General features: G+C 39.6%; 1 protein-coding gene across 3 annotated transcripts in view; it reads right to left on the minus strand.

Annotated features, from left to right (window-relative positions):
- The window catches only part of slc25a21 (solute carrier family 25 member 21), a 103,782-nt gene that overhangs the window by 79,655 nt on the left and 10,358 nt on the right, over positions 1 to 13,769 (minus strand). Inside the window, exon 2 of one of the 3 annotated variants that reach the window (XM_078278310.1) lies at positions 1,956 to 2,003. The exons of the other annotated variants lie outside the window; for them this stretch is intronic. The gene's annotated coding sequence lies outside the window, so the exon portion shown is untranslated. The remainder of the gene's footprint in view (positions 1 to 1,955; positions 2,004 to 13,769) is intronic. 3 annotated transcript variants of the gene reach the window in all.

Genomic DNA, 13,769 nt, shown 5'->3' on the forward strand with positions numbered 1-13,769 from the left:
AGCGCCCTGAAATAAATAAAAGTAAAACATATGTATTTAGGCTATTGAACTATAATGACTAATGCATAGGTTTATATTTATTGGCTCATTTACGTATTCCATGATGCATTTCATAGCCATATGTATATTTATGTAAAGAGGTGCTAAAAACTGAAGATCAGTCGCTCAGGAAGTTTCCCTCAACTGCAGCCTGGGTTAAAGCAGAACTGGTAGGCTACACTGGTGCTATTGCGATATGGCATTTTTTTATTTCTGTTTACTAGTGATTTTATTTTTTGTTATATGATATAGAAAAGGAAAATCAAAGCATGTTTTAAAATTTCTCTCATCCCCTTTTGACAATGAAAAGGAAAAAAAAAAAAAAACACCTTGTATTTCTATTTTATTTTATGAAAGGAAAATCAAATGACCAAAACATACACTGACCATTTTCCTATCTCTACCATTCATCCCATATGATGTGAACACTTGAAATGAATCTCTGGAATAACCCTTTGATTCTTGAAACATGAATAGATGTAATAAAAGTTCAATCAATTAAATCTGTCTTTCAAATCCGTCTCTTCAGAAACAACTTAACAATTTGCATGAGTGTAAGGAGAAAACCATGCGCATTAACTGTCTTGAAGGAATCTCAGATGTTACGTCTTTTTGCAAACAAAAAGAGCTACGTTAATGTTTACCAATTGGGGCAGAATTTTCCTTATAGTAATATTAAGTGAAAGTTCTTTGAATGTTCCCCTTCAAAGTGAAACTGTAGTGTAAGCAAGTGGAGAGTGAACATTGTCATGGTTTCCAGAGGAAAGCACATGCAGTGACACTTTCACTAATGGCCACCTTTTGCAGTTGTCCATGTCTGTCAGGCTGCAGGGGAGGAGTTTAAGAGCTACTAATCTTCCCTGGTCAAGACTCGTTGGGTAAACATTCATTTCATGGCTAGTTGGACTCAGGTTGTGTCTGTTCTAATTGGCCTGAAGGAGAAAAAAAAAAGTGACATCTTCCTTCTCCGATTGCCGGCTCTCCCTCTGTCACCGACCGTTCTTCTCCCCAAACCTCTCCATCCAGGGTCCAGCCATTTGTTTCCTGCCCTACACGCCCACTACCATGATAAATGGGCCCAAGCTCCATTCAATTACGCCCAAAGTGCGAAGACGCAGGAACAATGGAAACTGGCCTCAGCCGTGCGGTGCAGACCCTCAGCATTCTTCGCAACAATTTAGTCTAATTAGCATCAACTCCTGCCCCATCCATCATACTCCTCAAGAAACATAAACAAACTGTCAGCTCTAGCGTAACAAACAGATCGCCCAGCTACTTAGCACAAATTATTCTTACATGAAACGCAGCTTCTCAGGCAACCTTCCCCCCTTCAGGCCATCTGGGGGAATGGAGAGCTATTAAAATTGAAGACATATGTTTCAGTCAAGTTCAACTCTCCAGAGTGCCACGGTGGACACAGTGACAGTTTCCTCTGCTGGCTTGGCTCTGAGGGGTTGAGGCTGCAGGACTGACTGAATGGTGTGTGGTGACCAGGATCAGTGTGTGTGTGTGTGTGTAAGGGTGTGTATGTACACATGCATGTGTAAGCATGTCACATTTGTGTGCGTTTGCGTTATGTATATGCATGCAGACTTCTATAGGCATTACAAAAACTTCATTTAGGCATGTATTTGCTTTTTAAAAAAGGATGACTTCATGTTTTCACCATGTGATAGATGATCCTCTGACTTGATTGACCAAAATGAAGATGTATTGGACTGCACTATGTACTGTATGTTAATTACACTGTAAACATCAGCAGCTAACAAGAATGAATTAAGACCATTGCACTTACACACCCATATGTCATATCAGCTGAGTATTGTACGTTCCTTAGAAAAAGAGGTGAAAGAAGAAGGTTTGATACAGTGAACCATGAAGGATAAGAAAGTCATAATGATCATGCACATACTTGCCTGTTCAGGCACAATGACCGCAATGTTTTTTAGTGGCCTACGAAGACACTGCGGGGGGAAAAATCATGAATCTGCTTCGTGTGGGTGTTCTCTGTTCATCGTTTCTCTCCATGCCCTTATGAATGCATAATGTATAAGATTGTTCCGAATATATTATTAAAATATCAAAATGAATAAATGAAAAGTACACGCCTTATCGTTTAAAATGAAAATTACGGGTAATAATAGATTATGCAGAATTTTTATGACCCTGTCCGTCAAAATAACAGCGAGAAAGTATAGAGTTTATTCCAATTTCACTTGCAGTCACTAAATGCATTTCCATCCGCCCGTTTGTAGAAATGGAATAGTGGAAAAGCTAGAAATTCGTTGGGAAAAAAAAAGTTGAAATATCGCAACAAAAAAGGTTTTTAATGCTCGTTTAAGTTGTTTTCATCCATCTAGCGTCAATATTGCTGAGCAAGGCTTGAAAAAGGAGAGAATTTTATAAGTCAGTATCCTTTTAAATGCCAAATACAATATATGCTTAGGATTGTCATGCCTTCAGCAAGAACAATCATTATCAAGCTAATAATGACAATGTCAATTACCTGGCAGTCATTGTAGGCACAGACTACACAAGCAAGGTTAAACAATAAACACTTAACAAAAACAAACACTTTTTGATCACATTTCAGGCTTCGTGTTTGATTGGATTTTAAAGAGCCTGTCTGACACACCCAGGAAATGTGGTAAGCAAATGTAAAAACCTTCTTTCGGGCCTAAAAAGCCCATTCAGGACATGCTGTGGTTGCCATAAAATACAATTTAGCACATTCTTCTCACACTTATTTTGGTGCTGATGATCAGTTATGAGGCCTCTATGATAAATAACCGTAAATAAATAGGCTAATGAATTCAGAAATTTAAAAAAAAGAAAGAAAAAAAAAAAGTCCTTGTCAGAATGAAAACATTAAAAAACCACAGCACTGCTGATTGGTGTAAATTGGACTACGTTATACAGCAAGCTTGTTTTAGAGTGACCATGTGCTGTGCTGGAGCTCCACCAACTCTCCACTTCTGCTCTACACTGACCATGCTTAATTTGTCAATTTTCCATTTCCTTTTTGATGTTCTGCAGAGTGTGAAATGCTTCACTAATTATCTAGGAAGTTTGGAAGGCGAGGCTTGTTGTTTTTACAGAGCTGATGGCAAGCCTCACTCATCCCAGCGAACAAGGAACTGTGCAAACTCACAATGACAAATAAACCAGACCTCCTCCTGCCTCTGTTCACAGCTAAAAATGTTCAACAAAATAACAAAATCGAGGCAAACGAAACGTCAGCACCAGCGCTCATTTTTCTTTCCTCCCTTCAATGTACTTATTCCACATTAAACACACCACAGTGTGAGGGGAAAAGTCTCAAACCAAAACCATAGGAGTTGAGAGGCTTTGACAGGCAGATTGCAGAGGAGTTGGATGCCTGAGCCAAGGTGAGAGTGGAGGGTTATTCTAATCAAGCTAATTCCCTCCAAACCTCAACATGATGTCATCCAGTGTTTGCTCATTAGAGATTCTTGTCCGGAGGCCAAGACTAATTCTCATTCAGTGGTGAATGTTTCTTCTTCTCACAGGACAAAATTAAAGATCTACACTACATTAAATTATGGAAGGGAGGGGATCGGCTTCACTAGAATGACTAATAAATGGATTACATTTGTCATACAGTCAGCTCAATGTGCCTCAGATGAAATGGCGCTTGATTCACCTACATGCAAAAACACCCATTTCCACTCTCGCTTTCCCACAAAGCTCAATTTTTCAAGCAGGGGTTTTAATACACAGCTTTCTGCCCTGTTTCTTTCCTGATGGGCATCACTCACAAGCTGTTAAGCTTCTGAACTGCTCTCTGGCCTGAACTGTCAGTTCTGGGACTCAGCTAGCACAGTGATCCTCAGATCGAATGCACAAATGGATCAGAGGGAGAGCCGGATAGTGCCAGTGCTCTCGTGCTTTCTCTTTCTGTCCTCTGTTGCCACTCCCAATTGTTCTGCTACTCTCTTGTTTTTTTTTATCGTTTCTCCTCTGCTTGTCTTTTGTATTCACTTTTTTTTTTTTTCCAATGAACACAGTCTGTCTGCACTCTTTGTAGCAAGGCAGGCACAGCATTGATGGGCAAACAAGGTAGACCCTGTACTTACACACTTTAAATCCAGCCACCATATAGGCTTGTGCACTCCCACAATCCCAACTAGGGCTCATCGAGTAGTCTGTCAACGATTGTCGATTAATCGGTTGGTTTATAAAATCGTATAACCTCACTTTACTATCACGGGAGGCTTAGAAAACCAGTTAATATTCACATGTTAGAAGCTGAAACCAGAAGTGATCTTGTGATTAAGTAATGGAATAATCATTTTAGCTCTAATCCCAACCATGATTACAGCAGTTTTCTGAACTTGTACTGTCCATGTTTTCGGTATCATAATATTAGAGATAATAATAATAATAATAATAGAGATTTTCTTGCCTAAAAACCTCTCGTATGACAGGGAGATAACTAGGGGTGTGCAAATACAAAAATCGATTAATTCATATATTTCCCCCCTCATTTTGTAATAATTTTAATTTATACTTTATACTGTTTATTGATCCCCAGTGGGGAAATTACAATTTGCACTCTTTTTGTTAGAAATCACTACACACACACACACACACAGGACCTATTCATGCACAAATGGAGAGATGTCAGAGTGAGTGGGCTGCCAGTGCTGGACCTGCACCCTGACCGGTTGGGGGGGTTACAGCGCCTTGCTCAAGAGCACCTGACAGTGCCCAGGTGAACTGGCATCTCTCCAGCTACCAATCCACACTCTGTACTTTGGTCCGTACTGGGACTTGAACTGGCGACCCTCCGGTTCCCAACCCAACTCCTATTTTACTGAAATGAGTTTAGCTCGCCATTCCCATAGACTAAACTAACTCTAAACTCCCACCGAACTCTGAACGAAAAGCTCTTTTTATTTAAAAGTTGTATTTTATACTTGAATTAAATGTATTTGAAAGCTGGCCAAAGCTCGGCACTTTGCAGTTTTTAGTTGCAAAAGTTTTTATTTTTGTATGAAGACATATAAAGTAATATCAAAACTACATTTAATTTGTTGTGTTTCTTTTCTTTTAAATTGTATGTCTACTACAATCACATGGGAAAAGTAGCTACCTTTACATACTGTGAATCTTTTTTTTTTTTTTAAATCGAGAATCAAAAATAAAATCGATACTGAATCGAATCGTGACATTTTCTGAATCATGCACCCCTAGAGATAACCAGTTTGTTACTATACTTATTTGCCTAATATCCTTTTAGGTTACCTTTGAAGTATAGAGCCATACAAGTACAACTCAGTGTGGTATATAACATTTATAACAACCATGAGACTAAGGCTGCACGATTTGAAGAAAGAGTTCTAGTGCGATTGCGATTTACAATACTGCGATTGCAATGTAGCCCAATGGTATCATGAGTCTACTTGCTTGATTATCAAGGAAAATGCACAAAATACTAACATTATGAAATGTGTATTTCTCAACTTAAACATACAAAGTTAAACAAGGATAAAAAAGAAATACATGCACAATGTGCAATACTTTAAATAACCAAATTAAATAACAAAAAGCAATCTTTTCAAAATAGAAATTTTTTCTTTGCTCAACAGTACAAATGAAATTCATGGACACAATAAATAGGCTGAGAAACATTTAAAATGGATGTAATATAATAACTAGTGATTAAGTTATAAAATATATATTGTACAGCCTCTTCTTAAAGTTTGCATCCTCTGAAACCCTCTACACCTGATACTCATTGTCATAGACGTTCCTCACCGGCGCTTCTCCCATCCCAGCATTCTGGGATGGGAGAAAAACGTGCTCTGGTTTATTGGCATTTCTTTAAACCAATCACAATCGTCATGGGTGCTGCAAAATAGCCTCGTAAAGGAAGTCGTTATGGTGGAACATGTACGTTTAAAGGTTGTTTTAGTCGTGCAACAGAAAACTCAGATTGGACAGATAGTCTAGCTAGCTGTCTGGATTTACCCTGCAGAGATCTGAGGAGCAGTTAACCATAGTCCTCAGGAATCCACCGGAGTTTAATATTCCAACACAAAGAAAGCCCAAGGTAACGGATATCCGGCCTAAATGAGTGAAATCCGGCGGAATTTCCATCTGCAACGGAGCAATCCCGGGAAGTGTAACGCCGTGGATATAGACTAACGCAGATTCAACACAGAAGAAGTATAAATCGCATTAGGGAGAGCGAGAACGGCAGTGCCTGAGTGGTGAAGCGAGAGAGGTGAGGGGCCGCCGGTGAGCGGTGTCGAAGTTAGCGTAGCGGCTGTGTGAGGGAAAAGCGAGAGGAAAGAGAGACTGCAAAGATGATGAGTTAACAGTGAACAATACAAACACCAAGCTTCTTAAGACACGGTGGGTTCATCTGTTAATACTGTTGGTAAAGTGAAGGGTGTTACAATGTGGAGACTGCAGTGCACACAGAGTGTCACGCACACAGCACACCTTGTTCACTTAAATCGCACAATTTTGCGGTTATGTAATCGTAATCGAGTGTGATTGTGATAAGATTAATCGTGCAGCCCTACATAAGACTACAGCTAGTGTTGTCGACTTGTGCTAGGTTCTATACCAAAGTAAGTACTTGTTCCTTTAGGTTCTGTGGTGCCAGGAATTGGAATAAGTTACCTTTATACATTAAGATAATAAGTAACAACCATACATTTCTTTTTAGAAAAGGTCAAAGTTGGGTTTAAGGCTTCAACTAACAAATATTTTCATTATTTATTAACTCATCTGCTGCTTTATTATGTGAGCTATAAAAACTTAAAACTGAAAAGTACCCTTCACAATTTTCATTGAGCCCAAGATGACACCTTCAAATACCTTGTTTTAGCCTCCTAAAAGTCCAAACTCAATATTCAGTTTACTATGATGTAAAACAAAGAATAGCAAATTCTCACGGTGGAGAAGCTGGAACAAGATGTTTGGCATCTTTGCTTGAAAAATGACTTAAATGAGTGAAGCAATTATCAAAATTTATTTTCTGTTGATCGAATAATCGTTGCAGCTTTATTAAGGATAGTTGGAAACTAGTTAGTGAAATAATAATTATAATTTGTATACACAATGTTTTTAGAATTAATAATTCAACTTTGACTTGGACTGGCTTTTACTGATTTATTGTGCAGGTTTGTCGGTAGTGCGATGTCTCCTTGTCATCTGTATTCCTGCATTTGAGCCATAATCAAGGACCACAATGGAATGGCACTTTATTACACTTTTGTAGTTGTTCTCCTTCTCCTAAATGTCAACTAACCTAAGATTTTTTCTTTCTTTCTGGAATTGGCACTGCTCCGTCTGTAAAAGACAAATGAAGACTAAAACAGCATAAATGGTAGTGAACATGAAGGGGGAAATAGCCTTGATTGTTTAAAAATTGCATATTAAACAAATGTCGAAATAAAATCAAGCCACATTAACCACATTTGCTTTTCACATTCACATGTCCTTATTAGGTTGCAATTTTGTTGTACACTGCCAGCTTATTACAAAGTGCCATAAGCTGGCAGTATTATGTGGGTTGTGCATGTTTACGGGTCCACACAAACATTTTCAAGCCGCCTTAAAGAGATGGCAGAAAAATAACATTTGGGGCCTCAACCACCAACAAACTCCCTCTTCCCTGATCCACTATATTACTTACAGTGTGATGAAGCTGACTAAAGGATTTCATGCACACAAGCATGTCTAACCGACTCCAGTAAATCACTCCCTCTACTGACGGTGGTGGGAGAGCTGCTGCATTTCAGGTGCTGTTCATCTGGCAGAAGTTTCAGAGGCCTGCCTCCGGAGAAAGAAAACAAACCCTGATCTGCTTCCCCAGTAACGGCTCACCGCGAGCCAGCCAGCGGCCTCCAGGAGGCTGTCCAGCCGCTCCGGCCCCTCGGACCAGGATGTTTGGGTTAGAAAATGACTTTCCTACTCCCTCAGCCCCTTTCTCTAATTGCCCCAGGGTAATTACCTTGTCTCCTTCCCACTTAAGAAAAACCCAAGAGCTGTAGTGTGTTATTGTATCAAGTAGAAAGTAAAGTTTGCTAAAATTAGCATGACTAATATTTCTATAAATCATAATTACAGTTAGAATAATAAATGTATTAAATCAGAAAGTGTAGGTGATGTAAATATCAATGAACTATTAAAATAAAGTGTGCCGACATCTTGTGGTCTAATAACTGATGATCTTACATTCCTCTTGTTTATCCAGCAGCTTACAAAATGACTGAAGAAATACAATTAAATAACGCTACAGCATGTTTTTTTACTAACAAAACATTTCCTCAAGTAATCACAATAAAAACAACATCTGCAAAACCGCAAAGGCCTGGGTATGATCACTTAAGACGTCTCCTTCATGAAAAAAAGAAAACATACCATCAATTTAAAGTCAATTCTGAATATGATGGGGGGGCCATAATCTCAGAGGCCTGAGTGTCGTTCTGCTTTCCTCCGGCTGGGGACTGATAGATTGTTGCAGAGTGCAGATTCTCCCTTGGGTGCCATATTTCAGGCTGCAACGGTCCAAGTACCATTATGAAACGCACCCGAGAGTACCGCAATTCAGAAAAGACCAGAACACCAATGGAGCTCTCAAAAGATTTCTTCTTGTGCGGTATAGGCAAAGAGGGAGGAAAATGTTTGACTGATAACTCCCCTCTAACCGTTACATACCATGTGCAAACTTGGAAAACACAAATGCAGGCCAAAAAAAAAAAAAGATCACCTGCTCTGATACATATGCACCAGACTAGAGGGAGATTTGTGCCATGCTTTGAAAAGAGACATGCTACAGTTATTGTTGGATTCACATGCTCTTGTTGAAGACGTTAACATCAATGCCTCACTATGGAAACAGCTGGCTGCCTGTGTGTTCCTCCAAAGCTTCTGGGGGAATCTTCGAATCGAGAAAGCATCCGTCAGAGCGTCTGATTAAAGAGCAGCCCAGCTGAGAGCTCGCCCTGTCAGACCGCTGATAACTTAACCCTCCTCCGTCCCGTTTCCCAGCCACCACTCTCCCCCTGTACCTGCTTCAAACGTCGCAGAGCTGCTGGGCCGGCGCCCTGTGTGGTCTCCGTTCTACTTAACGCATCCCAGTGTGAATGCTTGTTTTAAAAACGCACAGCTGGGTTGTGACACAGGCCATAGAAAATACAGCCAGTGTCATATCTGAGTCATGACTTGGATCTCGACGTGGGATGAAAAAAATCTCAAGAATCAGTGTGCTGAATGAAAGCTTGGAGACCTTTCAGAATAAATACGCATTTTGTACTGGTAATATTAACATTTCCAATGATACCTGCAGCAAACTAAACACAGATGTGAGGGGATTATCTCATATTTTGAGAGCTGTATGTCTCAGTTAAGTGAAATCATTTGTGCATACATGTGAAAGGATCAGCAAAGTTATCCATCTTTATATTACCTTAAAAGCCATGAACTTCACTAAGCTTAACTGCTAAAAGTGCCGCTGGGAACAGTACAAACTCTGAACTCAATACATTACTGAGGTGAATTAAAAAGCACCAATATGGCTCTCTTCTGCCCTCTAGTCACTCCGTCTGAGTCATCATATTCACAAAATATTTGGACCAGATTCTCCTCTTAAGGCAAAACACTTTAATCCTCATTAAATAGCTGTGCAGCAAATTAATGCCAAACCAGATAAATTAAGAACATATTGCATCATTCTCAGGATTGCAGCCTTACAAAGAGATGAACATTAACACACCACTCTTTTCTACAACCTACAGCTTCTTCCACATCGCCATCCCTCCATCTGATTTCAAACAAAAGAACTGGTGCATTACCTCTCACTGTTCTTTATAAGCTCTTTCCAGACTGTGATATTTGTGTCTGCTTTGATTTCACTGCAGGACTGTTTGATTTCAAAATGATAATGAAATGGTAAACAAATTGCTAACATGACCTTTCATTCAGTTTGGTTTCTCATTATCAAATTTTTCCTCGTTGTCTGCCAGCATCCTTCTCTTAAGTATGTCATCCTCCAACCACTCTAGATCAGAAATAATACAAAGAGTCTATAAATTTGAACTTCCCTAATTAAAGCCTTGCCCCGGGACATGCTCTCCCATGGCCACCAGGCATGGGATATTTCCCCTCAAACGACACAAATTGGCCCATGAGCACAACAAATTACATTATGATTACTGCACTGGCCCAAATGCTGTTCATCTTGATAGAGTTAACCCAAAGTGGGCATGCCTGTCTCCCAACTACAGAGCTAAAAGGGGAGAAAGAATTACAGTTTTTGGCTAGGGCTTACTGTAAAAACCTGTGTTATAAATTTCCAGCTCATCCAGAGAATCACAGGGTAGACACACACAATACACACATCCGTACACGCACACACACAGAAAAAGCCATGTAATTCAGGGTTTTTAGTTTGTCCGGTTTTGTTTTTGTTTTTTTGACAGTACTTATTATGTTTATTTATATTTCAGCGCTTACAGCAGGAGCACGGAGGGTTTGTAATTACTGTATCTGAACTCTCAAATCGTGTATCATATTCAGTTGAAATAACATGAGGTTTGTCTTGGCCATGACTTTCTTGTGAAGACATCCTGAAACAAAACAAAAACTATTAAACAAGAGATCAAAAACCGGTGAGCCTGAAAAATCAGCATTAGGAAGGCATCCAGTGGTTACTTCTGCCGCATTGCAGCAGGCCCATATGTCTGACCTACTACCAACTGTGGCTACGAGCTACAGGGCACGAGGTTAAATGCCCAATTCGAGACTTTTCAACACACATGTCAGTGTTCATGAGGAACAAGGTGGTAGAGGATAAACAGAGGGAACGTTGCTGCTCTTGAGCGGCTTCAAGTTAATTTTTGCCATTGCCGTCTGCAATTCATACAGTATTTACTGTTATTTTAAAAGAGTGAATGCAAGCAACAATGTCCCATCAAAGATCTACTAAAATCCCACAGTGGGATAATACGTCTGCAGGGATGACAGACAGTAGCTCTCCAGAGGAAGAGCTGTGACTTAATTAGGAGGTTCAAGACAAAGCTGGGCTCAAAAATATACACTGAAAACATAATCCAGACGCATGCAGAGCACACACACACACGCTCAAAATATATCCATTTCCTTGGATGCATGTGCACGCATGTCTCGCAAACACACGCAATTATAACCAATTTCCCGGCATAAATTTCTCACTTGGATGCACACACACGCAAAATAAACAAACACGTACACTTGACCATTTCATGGCATGAAGACATAGCTGAGGCACGCACATGCAGCCATTTTCTTTAGCACGAATACATAACCTAGATGCACGCACGCACTTACAGGGTCACTCTCCCTTTGCTCCTTGACTACTTAGTCTAAGTGCTCAATTAAGCATAGCTTGATAGCTTGTTTAGCTGATTTCCCTCCCAGTTTTATTATTGTTGCCATGTGTTGTACTATGTATGCCTTCACATTTCACTTTGACTGCCATGGAATTTCTGAGTGATTTCAGTACTTAATTTACATCTGTCCTCTTTCCTGTTTAGCACGCTTTTTTGTGCTGAATATATCCCTATGCACACAGAATAATGACTTGTACTACTGTAATGCTGACTGGTAAAATGTCATGTGGCGAAAGGTGTAGAAGAACTTTGTGATCATCTTATTTGCAGTATGAAATCATGCAATGATGTGATGAAATACTCTCTAAAAGTCAGCTCTACTGTGCTTCCTGCAGCGCAGCGTCCTGGTTTTAATAATTGGTACCTCTAAATAGGAGGCAATGATCCAGAGAAAGCCTCCCATGTTGAGCAATCATAATTATCTGACTGAATCCACTCTTACCATAACAGTATAATTATTATTATTATTCTAGGAACTTACATGTATGATAAATGTCCTGTGCGTGCTGCCATGTGTGACAACGATATTCACTATAGGCTGTTATAAAAACACCGTAGGTTCTTAGCTCTGACCGGCAACTGAAAATTACTGATAAAAATTATAATTATCTGAATGCATTAAAACATCAATTAAGTCACCATTAATCAGTTATAATTAACTTACTGGAGTGCCCACAAATCATTCTTCTGAATGCAAGTTAACCATTAATTAACTTGAGCTGCATATTGGTCCTTTCCTTTTGCTAGACTGGTTATCTATTTGTGTGATTGGGCCAATAAGTGATCAGTGGGACCCTGGACATTATACCTTACATCGTATGTGATGACTTAGTGTGACATCACTGCACCAAAGCATTACACATATCACATTCACATGTTTTTAACACCTATAAAAGTGTTTTTTCCACAATTAGTAGTTCATATTTTTTATGTAAATCCATATGACATATGTATTGGGCAACTAGTGTTTATAGCTACTGTTTGCTTGGTGGAAAAATAATATTCAACTATAACTAGGCCCAATTATTATCAGTTAAAATCAAAGATTTATTGAACATTTGTAAGCCTATTAGCTTTTTAATGACATTAGCTCTAATTATGGATGAAATAATGTAATATTAGCCTATATGTTACACAGTAATGCAATCATGTATTTAATGATGCAGTAGTACCTAAAACCCAATAACCCACTGGCCTCGTTCCCTGACTAACAGCTGATTCAGAAGTGTATGCGACCTCTCTTGGCTCGCAGCTGTAGTTCGGCCGTGTCCACGCAAGCTCGAGCAAAGAGTACAATCTGGTAATCACGTGTTGTGTCTTGGCTGGACTCATTTTACACACAGGCCTCCTCTGTGGTAACAACAGAGGGGTCCCCCTCCCCAACAATTGGCCTCCTCTGGTCCCCCAACCTCCCGCCAGTGAACCGTTATTATAAATCATGTCATTAAGATAACGTCGTGAGCGCGACTGTGGCTCATACATCACAGGCCCTCCCTGAACTGGGACACGTTTTTATTTCTGCCAGACTTTCAGAGCATCAACATATCCAATTATAGCCTACAGAGTACCTGCATTAAAAGAGGTCATCGTCTTAAAAACAGCATTACTAGAATACAAACTCAAGCTCTATTTTGCTTTGGCCTAACGTGTTGCAAACTTTTTTAAACCGTTTAAAAAGCCACACGGTGGTTGTGACATAGTTTCTACAGTTACTTTTATTTATCAGGCATGCAATACAATCTCTTGTATACTAAGAGACTCTTCCGGCTACAATGCCTCACTGTGTATTTGAGGATCCAGTTCTCTGCGTTTGTTCCCAAATTTGACAGAGACAGATCTCAGTCCGAGGCAGATGTAGTTTCAGTGGAAATTGATAGCGCTTGTCAAATAAGGATGATTCACACATCACAGCCTAAAGCCTGTACGAAGCCTCACCTGTAGACACAGCTGAAACTGAAAGTCAAATAAGATTCTCATGCATGTTTTTGATTTTGCAGCTGGCATTACATAAGATAAAAGTTGGATTTAATAGATAAATCATGCCATCATCACTTTAAATAAACAAAAATTGTTTTTGAGTAACTCCTATATATTTTTTGGAATTTAAGAAAGGGGCATAACAGACACTGCTGATTTAACAGCCAGCCATTAGGGACTTCTTGTTCGCAGGAAGTCAGCCAAATGACACACGACCGCCTGCACCCAAAGCATGAGCTGAGGAACATCTGTCCCTGACAAAGATAATACTCCCCTGGGCTTGGTTATAATGTGTGTTTAGTGCCAGAGGTGGAAGAAGTAAACATTTTTACTCAAGTAAAAGTG

This window comes from Sander vitreus, chromosome 20 (genome assembly GCF_031162955.1).
Source record: "Sander vitreus isolate 19-12246 chromosome 20, sanVit1, whole genome shotgun sequence".
In the NCBI taxonomy this organism is placed as follows: Eukaryota; Metazoa; Chordata; class Actinopteri; order Perciformes; family Percidae; genus Sander; species Sander vitreus.